Below are 22022 nucleotides of genomic sequence, written 5' to 3' on the forward strand. Positions count from 1 at the left end.
AGAATGCTCACTCATCTTTGATCAAAAGGTTTTCACAAAATTTCACAAAGAGTTAAAAAGGTTTTCACAAAGATTGAGTGATAAAAAGGTTTTCACAAAAAAGTTTTGAAGGTGCAAGATAAGTAGAAAAGGCCTAAGTATACAAATTGAACCTTCAAGGGGAGGTGGACTACAAAGAATCACTTAATAACCAAGCCCTCTCAAGTAGGAATCACTAAGCCCTTACCACTTTTCTTACAAAACAATTTTGACACTACCAAGTGTGTGTGTGCACGCACCCCTAGTAGGCAAAAATAAGCCTTCTAAACGTTTTTGGAAACAAAGGATAAAAAACCTAAACAATTATACTAGTAAAGCTATAAAGCATGCTATGGAAAGCAATTTAGAACATACACTAGTCGAGGTCCTAGTGAAAGTTTTCAAATCACCTTCTCTACACGCTCTAAAACCCAAGTTGAAGAGGTTTAAAATGGCCAAAATTACAAACCAAATGGAAGAAATGAGTGGCCTAAAACAAAGAGGCCGAAAACAAGTAAAAACAAGGTAAACAAGAAATTAAGTCTTCAACTCCTCCTCTTGTGGTTCCTTCACAATGAGCAAACGTATTAGCACCTCTCCAAAGTGTTTACTCTCCTTTGGTTTAGTGAAAACCCTTCCAAAGGCTAGGTTGGGTTTTGGTTCACTCCTCCACTCAATCCACCAAAGGATTGCTACTTTGCTAGATAGGTGCTTCACCTACAATCAATGAAAACCAACCAAGAGCAAGAGTTCCAAAAAGATAAAACTGAAAAGGCACAATTAGGAAAGCTAAACTCAAAGAGAATTTATGGAGACAAACAAAAGAGGCCAAAAGAAAGACAAGCAAAAAATTAAGACTCAATCAATAAAAGATAGCACTCAAAAGAATAAACCTAGAATGGCACTAGAATGGGTTTGTGTTTAAGTTTCACTTGCTTAAATCTTTTAATGTTTTCGGTCCAGCCAATGTATAAGTCCCAAAAATATGTCCAAAATGGTCAAGTTCCAACTCCAATGCTAAGGTATTTGGTCCAAGTCCACAAGTCAAGCAACAAGTCCTTTTTGTCCAAGGTATAATTTTTTTTTTTTTTTGTTCTTGTTCTTTTTGGGTTCACGGCCTTTTGCTTTTTAATGTCCTTGGGTCCAATTTTTTTTTAAAATTTCAACCCAATTTGTTGCTTAGGTTTTGCACTTGTGGTGGCACAAAAATTAGGTCAAAAATATGTAGCATAGAAGCAAGACAAGTGGCGCATCCTTAGAGGTTCTTTAAGGAATATTTTGAGTGGAATTGGTTTTGTACTATTTAGGTCAAGTTGTTTTAGCACAAAATATCCAGCACCTCTTAGATTCTTTTAGGGTTCTTGGAAAACAAGAAAGCAACTTAGACAAGTGAAAATGCAAGGGTAAAGATGGGCGGTTTTTCTAGCATGTGCAAGAAGGTTCACACATGGAAAATCATGGCAACATAGAACATGCTAGAAGCTATTAGCATGCATGAATGACCTAGATAGGAATTCTATATGACACGCCCACTTAAGATGTATGCATCATGGTATTTTTCATGTTTTCATGCAAGGTGTTTGGGCACATACATGGAAAATATGTAAGACAAAATATAGGAAGTAAAAATGACAAAACAATAGGTAGATTCAAAAAGAAAAATGCATGAACATGTAATACTCAACCTAGCATAGAAATATGACAACCTAACAATGGAACCTAAAACATGGAAGGTTCAAGGAAAACAAGTATGAACCACACAAAAATATTCGGTCAAGAGAGGAGAAGAAGAGAAATGACCGAATACCAAAAAATAGAGAACAAAGAAGACTCAAAGGAAAATAAGGAAGGAAAACATTTACCCTTGAAGAACCATGGCTCTAGATACCACTTGATGGAAGGTGGCTTAGTTCCATGCACGCCCTTGATCTTGGTTCAACAAGGGAGACTCCAAAAGATGATGAAAAATGAAGGAGATGGTGGCGGAAGCACAAAGGTGAAGGTGAAGAGGGTTTGCTCAAGGTTGTTTCATCCAAGTGTAGGATGAAACCTATTTAGGGTTTTGCTCTCTTAGGGTGGAGATGGGAGGAGGTTAGCCAAAGGCAACCTAGTGCTAAGGAAAAGGTTGGTGTTTAGGGTGATGGAGGTGGCGCACAAGGTGTATGGGAGGTGTTTGGTGGGGTGTTGCTCCTTTTGGCTAGCTCACTTCACTAAGGTTGGTGAAGGCCACCCAAGGTAGGCCAAACTCACTCACTCACGGTGGTGGAAGGAGGAGGAGAAGGGGAGGAGGCCGTGGAGTTCCTAAAGACTAAGGAGAATGACAATGAGGCAAAATGCACACTCAATATCATTAATATCCAAAGTGTCTACAAGGAGCTAGACTAGGGGAATATATAGGAAGGCTTGCATTTAGGGTTGCATTTAGGGTGAGTGGCCGAATTTCACTAGGGAGAAATGCACCCTAAATGAAATGCCAAATGCAACCCTAGATGCTACTTGGTGGCCAAGTTTGGCATCTTTAAGGGTTTAGGTTGGCTACAACAAGGTGCATGATAAGTCCATGCATCCTTGGCCCTCCAATTGGGCCTAAGCCTACCTAACACCAAAAAAATGACCAAACAACACCACTAAGTGTGCGTCACCTCCTTAATGGATGCACCCTAGCCCAATTAAAAATCCTAAGCATCTAAATTACCCCAAAATACAAGGGCAAAATGGGAAATACAAAGAAATAAACCCTAGGACTAAAATGCCCCAAAATACAAGGGTAAAAATGGAAAACAAAATAAATCCTAAACTAATGAAGCTTAGGAGAGTATTAGTACTCTATGATCATGAGGAGAGTGTCCCTTGGTGTGTGAACACCCTCTTCCTCTTCAACCCTCCTAGCCATGGACCTAGTCATGGGGCCCACATGAGTCTTCAAGGATGGTCCTCCATCATAAAGACATTTATAGTGAAGAGTCCTCATCATCTTCATCTTCTAATGAAAGGGAAGAAGAAGCTAGTGACAGTGAAGAAAAAATAGAAAAACTTTATCCTATTGATGGTTGTCTTCTTATGGTCAAAAAACTTCTTGGAAGCCAACCTTGTCGCACTACCTTATCACAAAGAGAGAACATCTTTCATGTAAGATGTTTAGTTTCCAAAAGATTTTGTTCTCTCATTGTTGATAGTGGATCATGTTCCAATTGTTGTAGTACAAGGTTGGTTAACAAGCTAGCTCTCACTACAATTCCTCACCCTCACCCTCACCCTTATAAACTTCATTGGCTCAATGAAGGTGAGGAATTGGAGGTGAACCAACAAGTGAAGGTCAAGTTTTCTATAGGGGATTATAAAGATAAAGTGTTAGGTGATGTGATCCCTATGGAGGCTTGTCATATTTTGCTTGGTAGGCCATGACAATTTGATAAACAAACTATACATGATGGCCTTACTAACAAAATATCATTCACTCATAAAGATAGGAAAATTGTTTTCATCCTTTAACACTTTCCCAAGTGTTTGAGGATCAAAAACAAATGAAAAGAAAAAGAAAGAAAAGAAAGAAAAGAAAATTTCTCTTAGGGAAGAGTGAGGAATAGAGTCTCTTCTAAAGGACTTATGACTAAAGAGAGTTACTTTATCACCAAATATCCTTTGAAAAATACTCTCTTTATTCATAAAGATCTTAACTCTTACCCTTATGTGGCCACTAATCATGATGTCGAGATTTTGAAACAAGATACTTTTAACAAAAAAACCTCAACTTCAAGATGTAGTGAAGAAGGAGTGGATTATACCTAGTCCTACTTCTTGTATTACTTCCTTGGAGTTGCCTAAAGAGGGTAGTTTTCCTGTCTTTAGGACTCTTTTTTCCCTAGTTGTTTTAATAAAACACCCAATTTTTGGTTTATATTGTTTGATAGATACATCTTGTAGTGTCTTATATTCTATGTTTGATCTTATGGGAAATTGACCTTCATTTGAACTTAATTTGACTCCTTCCCTACAAGACAAATATAGATTATATGAGTTTCCAAGCCTCTGTTTGACACTGACTTTTCATGACTATTTAACAAACAATATGATCCAAAATTGTTTAGGAAGTTTTCTAGTAGTATTTTCTTTCTTTTCTAGGAAACGCCTAGGTCACTATCTAGGGTACCTTAGGCAAGATGTTTTAGTTATTAGGATTAACTCTTTTAATTATTATAGTTTTAGTTTTATCACATTTTTGGGTTTTAGCTACAAACATAGACTTTGGTTAGGAGGGGATTTTATCCCTACCTTTAGAGAGTCTAGTTTCATTAGTGTAAATTTCTTTGATAGGATTTATAGAAGGATTCTTCTTAGGGTGTATCCTCCATTTTTTCCATTTGAACATGTCACCTCTCATGCATGGTATTTTGTTATTGTAGGTGATGATATCTATCATAGAGACCCTCTTGATTTGAGGACAAATCACTTTCAAGATGGAGGGGATGATGGAATCATGCCAAGGAGGTCAAAAGGTGACACATTGAAGGACCCAAGAGGAATGGGCTAGACATGAAGATTTGGGCTAGATTAGAGCCCGGTGGGCTCGATGGGCTTGGTGGGCTCAAGTTGCTTCTCACATGGACCACAACCTAAGATCTCCATTTTTCTTCTAATTTTATATATTATATTAGTATAGGTTTCATATATTTTAGTCTTGTATTTTGGACCACATAGATTAGGATTTTTAGGCTATAGGTTTATTGGGCCTATTTTCGGGCTTAATGGGCCTTGGGTATTTTGGTACCCAATATTGGACTCATTTTGCTTCTTTCATTATTTCTTAGTGTTTGGGATAGTTTGGCCATTGTATTTAGGCCATTAGAGTAGGATTTGAGAGTAAATGATTAATTAGGCAAAATTAGCAAATTTAAGTTATATTCAGCAGTAATTTGAGATGCATTTGGTGCACATGTGCTAACCTAAGGTTGGTAGCACATGATCAACCCCAAATACATCTAAATTAACCCTAAATGCTACTTAAATGAAATGGTGCTTCACATGGGATGAAAATTGGCTGCCAAAGAATTTGAAATTCAAATTCTATTTGAATTTCAAATTTTTGGCGCCAATTTAAGGCTACATGGACGGTGGCACCAATTTCACTCTAATATTGCCTATAAATAGAAATCTCCTCATTCACTTGTATTCACTTTTGAGATTGAAATTCAGAGCATTTTCTTCAGCCAAATTCTCTTCTCTTAAAATTCCAAAATAGCTTAGGAAATTCTAGAGTTCCTAGAACACTTCTAGGAATTAGCACCTTTGTTAGCAATCATTTGCTCCCTTGGCTTAGGTGCTTCCAAACTCCAGAGTTTGTTACGTCTTCACCTCTATTTCTACTCCATTTTCATGTTCAATTCACTTAAGTAAGGTCCAAGGGACTTGGAGCAAGTTTTTGAAGGAATCATCCATCATATCTTCAAGATTTGCCATCATATTGTGATGATAAGAACAGTTTGATGCAATTTGAGACAATTTTGAGCACTTCTTCTCAGATCTCTTTCTTTCTCTTCCTTTTCTCCCACTTTTTCAGAATGTGAAATAAGGTAGGTTAGGGTAAACTCTGCCTAACCCCTCTTTCAAAGCCCACTGAACCAGGTCAACCTGACCCATTTTTTTCTCCCATTAAATCAAATAAATTAATATAATAAAATAATTCTCCACGCATAAAAATAAATAATAAGTATGACCATAATATAACTATTTAATAATATTATTATTTTAGAAAATAGGATGTTACATATTCAAATTGTAATGATAACCAAAATATTATTCATTTTACATTCTTCAACTCAATCTCACCTTTATGAAATCTATAGCTTTTTTAATCTATTCGGGAGTTCCAAAAATGTTCATGTCATCTACACAAATAGAAATCATGGTAAACTCAATTCCTTATATTTTCATAAAAGTGCATGAAAAAAATCATATCATTTTTATATAATTCTCTTAACATATATTCATTAAGATGATCATACCACATCATCCATATTGTTCTAATCCACAATGTGACTTACTCCATTTGATTGAATAATCTTCTCAAGAACTTGCACCAATGTTTTTGATATATTAAATCCTTGAGGGAGTTTCACATAAATTTCACTATCAAGTGAGTCATGAAATTGGTTGGAACATACGTTACAAGTAAACTGATTTCTTTATGTATAACCTAACTGATGGAAATATGCCAAGGCTAAGGAATCCAACAGGTGATACTTTAAAAGAACCAAGAGGAATGAGATGATTTTGAAGACCTTTTCATATGTTGTATATAAACTTGTACATAGTATTCTTGTATAGGCTTATTTTTGCCTTTGTATTTGTGAGGCACTTAATTTCATTTTATAGATCATTGTATATTGTTTTTAGGATAGGTTACTTGGAGACTTTGACTCCATTTAACCTAATTTTGAAGAACACTCTTTTTCTATTTTTCAGTAGTAGAAGTGGGGTGGCATTTAACAATGCTTGAGGGTATGACTAGTAATTGGGCCTAGGCAAAATTTTACATATTAGACTTGTTTTGCTCCTAATTTTTCAAGGATTTGATTTAGCTAGGTATCATCAATTTTGGATGAACCTAACTAAACCAAATCCACAATTTTTGAAATAATTCAAGGAGCCAAAACAAGCTAAATCCTCATAGTTCCCTTCTATGGCCGAATGCTTCTCACCTTGGAGCTTTAGGAAGCTTGTGCTACAAACTTCTAACTTAGCTTGCCAAGCAAGCTAAGGTAGAAGCTTGCTCCATAAGCCTCCTAAACTAGGGTGGCCGGTCAAGACCAAGCCAACCATGGTTCACTTGAACTATGGTCAAGCTTAGCTTCCTCCACAAGCTTCCTACTTTTATAAATTCTCAAAACCTTTATTTGTAAACACTTTTGACATTTCTGAGAAATAGAATTCAGAAATTCTCTCTCACTCAAGAGTCCAAAACCGTGGAGAATCTTCCTTCTCCTAGAAGCTTCATAAAAGAACTTTTCCTTTGTGCTTGGTTCCTTAAATTTCTCTCCTTCTAGAGAAGCTGAACCTCCTTTGGTTGCATCTTCAAGCTTTGAAGCTTGAACCTCCTTCAATACTCCATTGACGTGAAGAACCTCAAGAGAATAAGGGACTTGGATGGTTCATTCTTGAAGAATCATCAATCATCTTCAAGAGGTTCCATCATTTTTGATATCTAGAACCTTGGTGCTCTTGAGGTTATGTGTGTAACATCCTAAATTTTATAACTATTTATCTATAAGTTTCTGCAAATTATTATATATATTAAATATTACGTAAGTTACTGTGAATGAAATTTATGTAGCATTATTTAACCAAATTTTCTAAATTCAATAACATGTATTTTATTATCTAATTTGACTGTTTCTCGGACAACGTTGAGAGCACGCTGTAAAATATGAGAAACTCAATTTAAGAAAATTTAAATAATCTGTAACTTAAATAATAATTTATTGAGTGTAGATTAAGAATAAATACAGTTAAGAGAGAAAATCTCTAAATTAAAATTTATAGAAATTCTCTAAGGATTTAACTAGAAAAAAAATATTCTACTAAAACCTTAAGCTAGAAAATTATGGAAAAATGTTCAAAAGGATATAATAATTTTATCATCGATATAGTATGCTTAGAATTATTAATAAAAATGTATAGTTAGGTGAAATTAAAATACAAGTCGCAACCAATTAAATTATGACACATAAGCAAATCTTAATTTATCTAATTAATATTAATTAACATAATTAAGAGATGATCAAGAGACAAAAGTTTGTATTTTTAATGGTCAAGATTCTAATGATGATATTAGTATCTCAAAATTATAATTAATTTGTAAGATATTTTAATAATTCTACAATGTTCTAGAAAGTTCTACAAAACTCTCCAAAGTAGATATCTAATTACCAAATGATTAAATGGGTTGGAAGCTTAACTATTAAGATATTCAAATAATTCAAGAAAGTTCTATAAAATTCTACATAATAGAAATCTAGAATGGATTAGATACTTAACCATTAAGATATTTAAATAATTCTACAAAATTCTAGGATGTTCTATAAATTTCTACAAAAAAAGGGACACATAATCACCATGTGATTAAAATGAATTGAAAACTTAATCATTAAGATAACTAAATAACTCTAGAAAATTCTAGAAGGTGGACATCTCATCACCAAACTATTAAATAAATTGGAAACTTAATCATTAAGACACTTAAATAATTTAAGGAAATTCTAGAAAGTCCTATAAATATCTACAAAATGGACACCTAATAACTATGTTATTAAAATATCTTAGGAGATATCAAGAAATATCTACACATCTAGAAGATTGGAGAATGGAGGTGAAGACTAGTATAAATAGGAGAAACCACACATCAAAAAGCTCACCAACAACCCTTAACAACTAGACATAAACCAATGCCAAAGAAACACCCAAAAATACTCCATCTTTTCCACAACCAAGGAGTAAAACATGGAGTAAAAAAAAAAATTTCAAGAAAAGGGGAAGAAAGGAAGAAGATAAGAGGAATAAAAAGAAGTAGGAGAAGAAGAAATCAAGGAAATTAGGAGAAAACTATCAAGCTTGGAGAAATAGGTATGGGTTAGATGTTTAATTTTATTCATGTCTATATAGTTGTAGAATAAATATTAATTTTTACTTATAAGTTTTGATGCATGGAACCTTAGGTTAGTTGATATGGTTTTTTTATTGTACTTTTTGATAAATTTGACGCTTTAAGGTTGAATCTTGAAGTGGTTGATTGTTTATGATTGAACGTTTCTATTAAAATTTTTTGAATTGTATTTGAAGAGTTTGATTGAGAATAATTTTTGAAGTGATAGATTAATAGTGATGCATATTGCATATTGCACAATGTCATTTTTGAGTCAAAAGATTTTTGGGGGGAAAAGAAAAGAATTTCAAAAAATAAATATTTGAGAAATGAATTTTGTACCAAGGATATTTGATAGAAAAAGAACGAGTTTTGTAATTTTGAAATAATACTTTTTACGTGAATTCTTTTCTTTATGTTTACTATCTGAGACATTGGTGGCAAGAGATTGATTGTGATAGTGGGTACTGTCAAGGACAGTTGGCAGTACGAGATGGATAATGAAAAGGATAAAGTGAGAGAGAGCTTGATATAGTTGTGAAAGTCTGACTGAGGTATTTGTTTTATGCTACCAATGTCAGAAGATAGTAAACGAGGTTTAAGTAGAATGGGTAAGATGGGACCTCTGGTCTGGAGGATAGACCTTTGGTCTAGGGAGTGTTTGGGCATGGGAAATCCCATAAATGGCCAGTCTTTATTGATTCTGTACCGTGGTAGCCTGCCGGGTGCACTGAAGCTCTGACTACTATCTACTTGTTCGCGTTTAGTGGGGCATTGCCGAATCACTAGACAGAGTGATGTTAAGCTCTAGCTTCACTAAACACTCAAAAGGGAAAATCTCCATGGAGTATTGAGTCAAAATGATTTTTAAAAGTATATTTTCAGTCAAAATCTGTATCTCATTCTCATAATCATATTGCATTATTTGGACTATTATTAATGAAAAATCTTATCAATTTGTTATGTGTATTGATAATTGTATGAACTTATTATGCACTTGTCTGATTTGTTTGTGTGAGATGTGAATGAAATTAAATGTCTAACCCCATAAATATTTTTAAACCCAAATATTGGAGATCTCATAATGCAGAAAAATTGGATGTGCAGTTAGAAGGTCAGATGTAAAAATCCAGAGCATAGGATGGGGGGTTTTATTTTACTAAGTTGTTATAAAATGGTTTGTAACATCTAGTGACTTTTATTGAATAAAACTTTAATTGAATAAATTTAATTCATTTCTTTAAGTATCTTTTCTACATATTATTCATAATAATATAAATAATTAGTTATAATTAGCATATGTAATCTAGAAAGGGGGTTACAATGTGTCTCTTTACCTTGTCTTGAACCCGTGTTTTCTTCCTTCCTTTACATGTTTTCTTGTGTTTGATGAATGGATCTAGGTCTAATACATATTTTGATGGATCCTTATGTCACATGAGAATTAATTGATTCATGATTTTGCTTGTTCCTAATTCCTTGAATCAATTCGGTTTGTGCTTTAGGTTTCCTATACTTGTGCGTTTTTGTTTTTGCTTGAGTCTTCTCCATTCCAATAACATGAGTCCGTGATTGGACATTAATATTGTGTACTATGAATTTTTCTTTTGAATCAAATGTTTTTTCTAAAGTCATGTGTAGTCCTTTGTATGTCATGAATTCCTATACTAGCTTGTTGAACCTTAATTTTTGTGTTGTTCTATTGTCTATTGTGGTGCGGTTTTTTTTGTGTTGTTATTCTTGTGCCTACCTATATGTGCTTTTGTTTTACATATTTGAGTTCCTAATTTGCTATTAGTTCTAGAAAATTTCTTAGAGTTAGGTTTCTATTATGTTTCCTTAAAAAGTTTGTCAAGAAAATTTCAAAACACTTATTAGGTTTTCCTTGAATCTCTTGTGTGGCTGAAACTTGTTCATATTTTGTGCTTTTAAAACAGAGGAAAAAAAGAGGTATTAGGTGTATAAAAGTGAAAGAGACTTCAAGAAAAAGTTTACCTAAAATTTCTTAACAAATTAGTGATTAATTGTGAGCACTTGTAACACACACACACACCTATTTACCTCTTTTTTGTATAACTTTTGTAACAACTTTTCTTTACCTAAATCCGAGACTCATATGTGTTAAAAAGAGGAATTAAACTCCTATGATTAAAAGAAAAATAAAGTGAAAAGAAGTTACCAAAAGAATTACAAAAAGAAAACAAAAGAAAGAACAAAAGAAAAAGGCAATGGAGTTGAAAAACTAGTATTGTTTGCTCTCGGTTTGCCTATGTTGCTATGTTCTAAAATCTGTCCAGCCATGAATACTTGAGATTGTGTCTTATTTTGTTTTGTAATCTTAGGTTTTAATTTGTAATCTACTCTAGTTCCATTGATAGGTTTTCCCTTTTTGTCCTAGCCTTTCTTTGGTGCCTTAATTTTTGCTTGTCTTTGATTGGAATTCTTTCTAGTCTTGTCTCTTTAATTCTACCATTTGGTGTAGCCTTTTCTAATTGTTCTTTTTCAGTTTTTTTCTATATAAATCCAACAACTTAAGTTGTGTTGAGTGCCTCTTGAAGTGTTTGTGGGAGCCTAGGAGATTGCTATTCTCTTTGGTGGAAAGCTCTTGGTGGGAGACCAAACACCTAGGAATAACCAACATCAAGGTTATTCCTAAGAGAGGAGAGATACACTTGGGGAGGTTGCTGCATCTGTGAGAATTTTGGAAAGACACATAAATTTTTTGAGAAAAAAAATTGTGAAAATCCAAAAACTAGTGACTAGTTTAGAGAGGGAAATTTTTTGTCACAAAAATTTTTCCTTACTAAATCCGTCTCTAAATTTGTCACTAACTTAGTGACTGAACTTTTTTTTCTTAAATTAGGTGCAACCACTACATCCGTTTAGTGTGAATTTGCATTTCATTTAGTGTGAATTTACATTTCATTTGGTGTAAATTTGCATTTCATTTGGCGTAAATTTACATTTCATTTCTTGTAAATTTTCATTTCTTTCATTTCTTGTACAAGGCCTTTTTAGGAGTGTCTTGGAGTGCCTTTGGTGCATTTCCATCTCTCCTTAGTGTTTTCAAACTAGGGTAATACTTTAGTACTAGTGAGGTTGGTCCTTGGAAGTCCCTGGTATTTTCCAAGCTCTCACATAGGTTTACTTGCTTTAAACGCCTAGTTTATGTTTTCTTGTCTTTAATTTTTCAAGCAATTTATGTTTTAAGCAATTTATGTTTTCAGCAATTTAAGTTTTCAAGCAATTTATGTTTTCAAGCAATTTATGTTTTCAAGTCTTTAAGTTTTGATTGCATTGCTTAATTGTACACATTAGGCACTTTCTTGTTGTTTTTCTTTTTGAAAAAGAACTTTGTGAAAACATTTTGGTGTAAGGAAAAGTACAAGGGGGTTTAGAGATTTTTGCTTGAATAGGCTTGGTTATTAAGTGGCTCTTTATAGCTCACCTCCCTCCATAGTTCAATTTGTACTCTTAGACCTCTAAGTGCCAAGTCTAACACTTCAAAAATATTATTTTCTTAAAAACTATTTTTGTGTGAAAATACTTTTTGTTTAAAAATGTTTCAAAACTATGACTATAGTGAAAGTGATGGCTCTCCGAAAAGTCTTTCTTATATCACTAAAGAGCTAAAATCACTTAAACTATGGAGAAAGAAAAAAGCCATTCATAAAGAGAAGGATAAAATTGAAAGAGAGGCTCAACTTGCTATCCATGAAGAGGATTTGAGAATTCTTAAGCAAGAAGAAGAAAAACTCAAAGAAGATATGAGAAAACAAAAGAGAAGGAGTAGGAGCTCACACTCTCAATACTCATCCCCAAATGAAAGTTTGAACATGGGGGATCATTACCAATCCACACCTAGGAGAACTATTAAGCCTAGGGAAGTCAAAGTTGACCTCCCACAATTCTTTGGAAAGGATGATGTGGAGTTGTATTTAGACTGGGAGATGAAAGTTGAGCAACTCTTTGCTTGCCACAAGGTGAGTGAAGAGAGGAAAGTCCCTTTGGCTACCCTTAACTTCCAAGGGCATACCATGTATTGGTGGACCTCTTTGGAAAGAAAGAGGCGCCTTCACAATAATCCTCCTATCCAATATTGGAATGATCTTAAGAGTGCATTGAGGAGCTTATGAACAAGCTCCAAAGGCTCCAACAAAAAGATACGACTGTTGAACAATATAGGCAACAAATGGAGCTATACATGATGAGGGCATGTATTAGAGAAGAGGAAGCCACCACTGTAGCTAGATTCCTAAGTGGTCTTAACTTAGAGATAAGAGACCAAGTGGAGCTACTATCCTATAGGGACCTAAATGACTTGGTCCAACTTTGTGTAAGGGTAGAACAACGAATGTTAAAAAAATCTTCTTCTAAAAGAGAAAGCTCCCATTCTAGATCTCATAAGAAATACTGCATGGAAGAGGAAAAATATTTTGAAAATAAAACTATTTTAGAACCCTCCAAGGAATTAGCTAAGAATAAGGATAAGAATCAAGAGAAGGGTAAAGGTACCCAAACTCCACACACTAGCACAAATACTAGTGATATAAAATGTTTCAAGTGTCTAGCGAGAGGCCACATTGCTTCTCAATGCCCTACAAAGAAAGTCATGATCTTAAGGGGGCATGCCACTTATAGTAGTCAAGAAGAGACTACTACCTCCTCTTCAAGTGAGAGTAAGGATAAAACAAGACCTCAAACGTCTAATGTGGAGTCAGTTTATCCTTATGAAGGAGAACTCCTAATGCTTAGGAGAATCCTTAATAGTCAACCTATTGGTACTCTATCTCAAAGAGAGAACATTTTTCATACTAGATGTAATGTTTTAAATAAAACATGTTCTCTCATTGTAGATAGTAGTTCATGGTGCAACTGTTGTAGCATTAGGTTGGTTAAAAAGTTGAGTTTAATTACTATGCCAGATCCTCAACCTTATCATTTACAATGGCTCAATAAGGATGAAGACATAGTAGTTAGCCAACAAGTGAAGGTTAAGTTTTCCGTTGGGAAGTATGAAGACCAAGTTTTATGTGATATAGTACCAATGGAAGCTTGTCATATTTTGTTAGGAAAACCATGACAATTTGAAAAGAAAATTATACACAATGGTCTTACTAATGAAATCACCTTCACTCATAAGGAAAAGAAATTTGTGCTTTATCCTCTCTCACCTTAACAAGTGGTTGAGGATCAAGCACAAATGAAAATCAAAAGAAAAGAAGAAAAAGAAAAAAAGAAAGCACTTTGTATAGGGAAGAGTAAAGAGGAAGAGATATCCTCTAAGGGATTTGTGACTAAAGAGAATTATTTTATTACTAGAAATCCTATGAAGAAAATTCTCTTTATTCATAAAGACCTTAACTCTTGCCCTCATGCGCCACTTGTCTTGAAGGGAGATTCACAAATCAATTGTTTTTAAAGAAAAAGAATCTCAACTTCAAGATTTAGTGAAGAAGAAATGGACTTCACTTAGTCTTACTTCTTGTGCTACTTCCTTGGTGGTGCCCAAGGTAGATAACCCTCATTTGTGTAGGACTCCTCCTACTTTAGTTGTTTTAATAAAGCACCAAATTCTTGGAATATATTATTCGATGGATACAACATTTGAGCCTTCAAGGCTCCTTTTGACACCTTCTTCTAATAACTATCCAACAAATAATATACTCCAAAATTGTTTAGGAAATTTTCTAGTTGTATTTTCCTTATTTTCTAGAAAATGCCTAGGTTACCACATAGGGTACTTTAGGCAAGATGTTCTAGTTTTTAGGATTAAGTCCTTAGTGTGTTATAGTCTTAGTTTTAGCACATTCTTAGGATTTACTAATATATCTAGATTTTGTTTAGGAGAGGATCCTATCCATTATCTTAGAAGGTCTAGTATCATTAATTTCTTTATTAGGTTCTATGAAAGGATTCCTCTTAGGATATACCTTTCACATGTTTGGATGATGGAAATATGCCAAGGCCAAGCAATCCAAGATGTGATACTTTAAAAGAAACAAGAGGAATGGGATGATTTTGAAGACCTTTTCATATATTGTATATAAACTTATACATAGTATTCTTGTATAGGCTTATTTTTGCCTTTGTATTTGTGAGGCACTTAATTTCATTTTATAGATCATTGTATATTGTTTTTAGGGTAGGTTACTTGGAGACTTTGACTCCATTTCACCTAATTTTGAAGAAAACTCTTTTTCTATTTTTTCAGTAGTAGAAGTGGGGTGGCATTTAGGAATCCTTGAGAGTATGACTAGTAATTGGGCTAGAATTGGGCCTAGGTAAAATTTTACATATTAGACTTTTTTTGTTCCTAATTTTTCAAGGATTTGATTTAGCTAGGTCTCATCAATTTTGGATGAACCTAACTAAACCAAATCCAGAATTTTTGAAATAATTCAAGGAGCCAAAACAAGCTAAATCCGCCTAGTTCCCTTCTATGGCCGAATGTTTCTCTTCACCTTGGAGCTTTAGGAAGCTTATGCTACAAGCTTCTAACTTAGCTTTCCAAGCAAGCTAAGGTAGGAGCTTGCTCCATAAGCCTCCTAAACTAGGGTGGCCGGTTAAGACTAAGCCAACCATGGTTCACTTGAACCATGGTCAAGCTTAGCTTCCTCCACAAGCTTCCTACTTCTATAAATTCTCAAAACCTTCATTTGTAAACACTTTTGACATTTATGAGAAATAGAATTCAGAAATTCTCTCTCACTCAAGAGTCTAAAACCGTGGAGAATCTTCCTTCTCCTAGAAGCTTCACAAAGGAACTTCTCCTTTGTGCTTGGTTCCTCAAGTTTCTCTCCTTCTAGAGAAACCGAACCTCCTTTGGTTGCATCTTTAAGCTTTGAAGCTTGAACCTCCTTCAATCCTCCATTGACGTGAAGAACCTTAAGAGAAGAAGGGACTTGGACGGTTCCATCACTAACTGATGAATTAACAAATAATATATATGATTTAAAGATTCCATTTGGTTAGAATTTTGTAAAGGAATTATCTTTTAAACTTCGAATTCACATTGTTTAGTTTGAAGATCAAAATGATAAGTCATTACAACTAATATCCTTTTACCAATTGCATATTTTTCTCCTCCAAATGTTGAGAAAACATAATTAAAATTAAAATTGGCAAGTTGAGTCATAAATAGAATTCTTTTTGTTGATTCAACATATTTTAATATAGATGCAATTTCATACCCAACATATCTTCTCAACCTTATCTTTAAGGATTCATCTTAGCATGTTGTGGGAAAAAAATTGAACACATCCAAAAAGTTCTTAAAGAAGAAAAACAAGCTTATCAACCAAAAATTAATTGCAAAAGTGAAAACTTATGATAACTTATTGGCTTGATGCAAAATTATTACTACAAAATTTAAGATTACATGTCTCCAAGTAGACATTGAATGTTTTGATCTTATGAGTAACAAGTCTTATAATTTATTTAGACACATAATAAACAATTTTACAAGTCCATTTTATATATGAACAAGTGCTACAGGATGCTCAATATAAATTTCAATAGACATATAATACTCATTAAAAATAAGAGATGTAAATTCACCAACATTATTAAGATGAATTTTCTTAATTGAGAAGTTAGGAAAATAAACTTTTAGTCAGATTAATTAAAGTAAGAATCTCTCAAGCGTTTGGTTGCAAATTAACAATAAACAAACATGTGACCATCTAGTAGGCGCATCAATTAAAATCATTCAATATCTTAATGGTTCATATTGATGGGTGTATTAGTTTACAAATATGACCCTAAATTTGTTATAAAATTATAATAGTTTTCTTCCAAATTATCTTAACAATATTAACTTACATTAGATACAAGCATGACATAATGAATTATAAGATTGGAAATTCTTCTAACTCTTCAATAAGTGTCCACATAAATTTTTAATTATTTTTTTGTATCATAATAAACTCGAGATGACCTAACATATCATGCCAAACTAATAACAAATTTATTTTAATTTATAAACTTTTAGATTACGATAATTTGTTTTAATTATACTAATATATGTGTACTACAAACCACAAAAATGGTTTTTTCAATTCATATTTCTTATTTAAGTAAAGTATCGTGATTTCAAGATATTTTACATTTCCTTTGCTTTTTATGAGACATATAATTTTGTTCCTTTAGGTAACAATATATTAGCTCATTAGAAGCCTTTTTGTAGTACCATTTATGCTACTTAATATAAACTTCTCGCATTATTAAATATAGATAACAAAAATTAATATATTGTTACATTCACTTCAAGGAATGAAATAGGGCTAGTTGAAATGGTGTCATACATGAAAAATATCATTATTTTGTTTAGTTTTTGAGGGACAATAAACCAACTTAGTATATTTCTTAATCTCTTTTCTTTTTCTTCTTTCAATATTATTGCTTCAAGAGCACAATATATGTATGAAAAATGTATTGCATTTTCTAACATTTTTCACATTGAGAAATTATTGTAAAAGTGATATTTCTGTGGATATATTTTCATACACCAATTTAATCCTGAAGATCTACATTGACTTTTATGCTATAATGATATATATAATCTAAAAGTAAATATTTCATACAAAAAATAAACATTTAAAATATATATCTTGACAACACTTTACTTTATCATTTTAAGAAAGGAATGACATAAGAAAATAAAAATTATTAAAATTTATTATTAGCAACTATGCAACACAATCATGTTTTTTATTGGAAGAATCATGACTCTTTAGTGTACACAACTTTCTTTTATTAAAAAAAAATGAATGTTTATCACTATTATATATAATAGTAAAATAATAAAATAATTAAAAAGATTATTTAATAAAAATATATTTATGACAATTGGGCCAATTTTAAGAAAAAGGAAAAAAAATATTAATGCTGAAATTTAGGAAATTATTCTCCTTATAAACATTGTATCTAAATAAGGAAAAATAAAAACAAAAATATGATCTTAGTTACATTAAATTCTATTATTCCTATACAAATCATAATCGAATAATTCTAATAATTGATGTGTTAATCTCCATCAATTTAGTAATGGTGTAATAATAAACGAATAAGAAAATACATAACACTAATTCTATTAATATGGTTTGAATTCATGCCCTTTAGGATTTAATAACACAACATGAAAATTCAACCACATTATTAGTCAATTATTTTAATCAATTCAATAAGAAACAATATCAAATTACAAACTTAGATTACTCATAACCCCTTCAAGAAATCACATAGAAACCTAAAAAGGTTTAGGGATCACTTTATTATTCAAATTTCTTATAAGTGTGTCAAATATCATTTAGTATTAAAACTATAGCCTTGATAAAATTATTCCACCTTTAGTAGTGCTCTTATTTATATTGAATGATCAAACATAATATAATATATTTCTATTTGTTACTTCATGTATTTTTTTTTTCATTTTTGGACCATTTTTTTCACTTCTGATTAGAGTTGTTTTATTTTTCACTTTTCATATTATTTTCTCACTTTTAGTGAGAAAAATCATTCCTTTGTTTTCATTTTTGCACCATTTTCTCACTCCTAATGAGAAAAAATATTCTTAAAATTTCTCTATTAGAGAATGTCTTCTAAATCATTGAAAAAATATTCTTATGATTTATTTTCTTGATTTTATCTTTAAGACCAATTGTATTTTGTTAAGGATAACAACAAAAATTAAATGTTGTTAGTCAATTACAATTAGATGACTCTATAAATAGTTGTTTGTCACCTTAGATGAAAACCACAAATACAATAATATGTTCCTTTTCATAAGTTTTTATCTAATCTCTCATCAATATTGATACGTTAACATGGTATCAAGTTCGTAAACGGTTCAAGATGACTTCTGCGGCACAATTCATCCCTCAAACATTAACAACGTCAATTGCGATCAAGCTCGACAATGAAAATTTATTGGTATGGTAGCAACAGGTTCTTGCAAACATCCGTGGATTGAAGCTTGAGAAATTCATCTATGGTAATAAGGTTCCATCGTGATACGGATCCAAAGAAGATGAAGCCAACAAAATTGACAATTCAAAATATCTCAATTACGTGCAGCAAGATCAATTGCTTGTTGCCTGGTTGCTTGCATCGATGTCTACCCCGATCTTGACGAAAATGGTAGGATTAAAGAACGCACATCAGATTTGGATGCGATTGGAAGTCTACTTTGCATCACATACTCGTGCAACGATCAAGATGAAGTTAGCGGAAATACACACAGAAGGGAGGTTGAATGTGTGTGTTCGTGTTTGAAGGAAGATTTTCTTAAGTTATTTCACAAAGATAATTTTGGTTAAAGAACTTAAAAAAACTTTTCTGTCTAGTGATTTTTCTTGTTTAGCAAAATTGATTTTCAACGTAAAAGGTTAAGTAAATTTGTTTTCTATCTGAAGGAATCTATCGTCCGATAAAAATAGTTTCAAAAAGGGTCAAGTGTGTTTTCATCTAATGATTTGTTGATAAACGAAGTAGAAGAAGAGCAAAGTAAGTAATGTTGAAAAATAAGGAGAATGCACAGATAGTTATACTGGTTCACTCAATCTGAACTACGTCCAATTTCCTTCTGCAGAAGGGTTCCACTAATCACAAAGGATTACAAGTATTCTCAACCACTTTTGGCTCGTCAAATCGACGCTAGTATTCTTAACCACTTCTAGTTCTCTAAGTATTCTTGACCACTTCTGTCCCGCTAGCTTCACTAACTACCGCTAGTATTCTCAAACTACTTCTGGTTCTCCAAGTATTCTTTCTACCAGCCTCTTCAGGCTTTACATCATTTGAGGGTTTTGAGTGTGTTTGCAACTCTCTTAGAGAGGATAATGTAGTTTCTACACTCACTAAGGTGCGTACCTTAGTATTACAGGGATAAGTGTCTAAGTGTTTGTTTACTCTCGTAGACAGAATGAACTATTAGCAACACTTACTAAGATAGGCTATCTTAGTTTTTACGCAGATATACAGGAAGTACTTTGAGAAGAAAATAGTTTATGCTCTTTGCTTTCTTTTTTGTATTGCACGTTTTCTCTAATACTTCATTCTCATTTTTTTCTTCTTGGCCTCGATACTTATACACTTTTGATAAATTTTCCCATTGTTTGAATTTGAATTTTTCCATTGGAGCATAGCTTTTTGTCGTTGCAGGTGGAAGCTTCGTTCATGTTCATGCATATCTTCTTATTTAATGCATTTGATCTTGCATTAAATGTTTGCTTGTATTCGTGGAGTCTCTCTGTCTAGTTGATTTCTTCGATTTCTGACTTCAATCATGATCTAGGTATATTTGTACTTTCCTCATCAGTTTAGTTGCTACGGTGCTGTCTTTTTCTAAAAAGTAGTGTCCTTTCTCTGTCGCACTTAGCTTTGACTTGTGAATGCATGCTTGCCCATGTTTTTTATTCACATTGATGTCTTCTTGTGTTTCTTGTATAATTTCTTTCAATGTGATTAGTGGACTTCAACCGTGCTCCAATATTCTTGACATTGTCTGGTTACAAGATACTATGTCTGATCTGACTACCCTTTTTGTCTGAGTATGGAAGTGATAACTTCGTCTTCTAGTTTATATTGGTTCTTTCTGATGGTCACTTCATGTCAATGCCTCAGGTTTCTGTTGATAGACTTTGTATATTGATTTTAGCCTGAATCAATAAACCTTAGTCTTGATGCTGGCCTTTCTATCGTCTGATGTTTTGTCAAGCCAGATTATGCTTGAACATATTCCACTGTTTAGAGTTTTTGTTATCCGACTGAAACACTAATGCACATGTTAGTAATAAAAATATGTATTATATTTGTCATATTCAAAATATTGGTGGGAATTGCGAATGCGCTTCGTTTGACTTAACAATCTCCCCCTTTTTGATGATGACAAATATAATCTAGCAAGTTCATACATGTTTATACACATCAGGAATTTTGTATCAGACACAGAGCAAATATTATGAAGTTCCTCCCCCTAAGTTAATGCTCTCCCCCTTACTGGGTGATCGATTTAGTTTGATAGATTTTGTATGTATTCTTTCTCTCCCCCTTTGTAATCAGCAAAAGGAAATAGAGGGTGAGAATGACATTCTAGTGATCATCTATCAATTCCATTCCTAGCCTATCTCTCAGCCAAACATATCTATCTTCTTGAAGGGGTTTGGTGAAGATATCAACAAGTTGTTCTTCAATCTTAACATAAAACAATTCAAATGTTCCTTTTTGCACATGATCTCTAATGAAATGATGTTTAATCTCTACATGCTTAGTGCTAGAATGCAAGACAGGGTGTTTGGAAATGTTAATTGTAGCAGTGTTATCACAGAGTACAGGAATGCTACTTTCGTAAATGTCATAGTCTTCTAGTTGATGTTTGATCTAGAGCAACTGCGTAAGACATTGTCCTGTGATAACATACTTAGCTTCACAAGTTGATAAGGCAATCGTGCTTTGTCTCTTGCTAGTCCATGAAACCAAGCAGCGACCAAGGAAATGACATCCTTTGCTAGTGCTTTTTCTCTCCCATTTATCCCCTGCATAATCTGCATCACAGTATCCTAGTAGAGAAAAGTTATGGCTTCTAAAGAAGCTGATTCCTAGGTTAGGTGTTCCTTTAAGATATTTAAAATTATTTTAACCGCTTGTAAGTGTACCTCCTTAGGTCGTACTTGATACCTAGCACAGACGCAGACGCTGAATATGATGTCGGGTCTTGATGCTGTTAGGTACAAGAGAGAACCAACCATTCCTCGATACATTGTGCTATCAACATCTGGTGATTCTTTGTCTAGACCAAGAGTCGTTGAAGGATGCATTGGTGTCTTTATTGGTTTTGCATCTTCCATCTTGAACTTTTGCAAAAGTTCTTTTGTATATTTCTTTTGATGAATTTTGATTCCTTCGTCTGACTAAAAGATTTAGGGTCATAGAAAGAACTTCAGTTCTCCCATCATGCTCATTTCAAATTCATCTTGCATAAGCATGAAAAATTCTTGGCATAGATTTTAATTAGTAGCACCAAATATTATATCATCTACGTAGATTTAGACTATTATGAAATCATCCTTGATTACTTTCCTAGATAAGGTGCTGTCAATTTTGCCTCTTATGAAGTTATTATCAGTTAGAAAGGTGCTTAGTTTCTCATACCATGCACGCGGTGCTTGTTTTAATCCATGCAAATCTTTGTTTAGTTTGAAAAAATGAGATGATAGTAATTCATTTTCAAAACCAGGAGGTTGACATACGTAAACTTCTTCTGAATTGTTCTGTTTAAAAATGCACTTTTGACATCCATCTGATATAATTTCATGCCAGTACATGCAGCAAAAGCAGGTAAGATTCTAATGGCTTCTATTCGAGC

Source organism: Cajanus cajan, chromosome 3, assembly GCF_000230855.2.
Source record: "Cajanus cajan strain Asha chromosome 3, NIPB_CcT2T_4, whole genome shotgun sequence".
Taxonomy (NCBI): domain Eukaryota; kingdom Viridiplantae; phylum Streptophyta; class Magnoliopsida; order Fabales; family Fabaceae; genus Cajanus; species Cajanus cajan.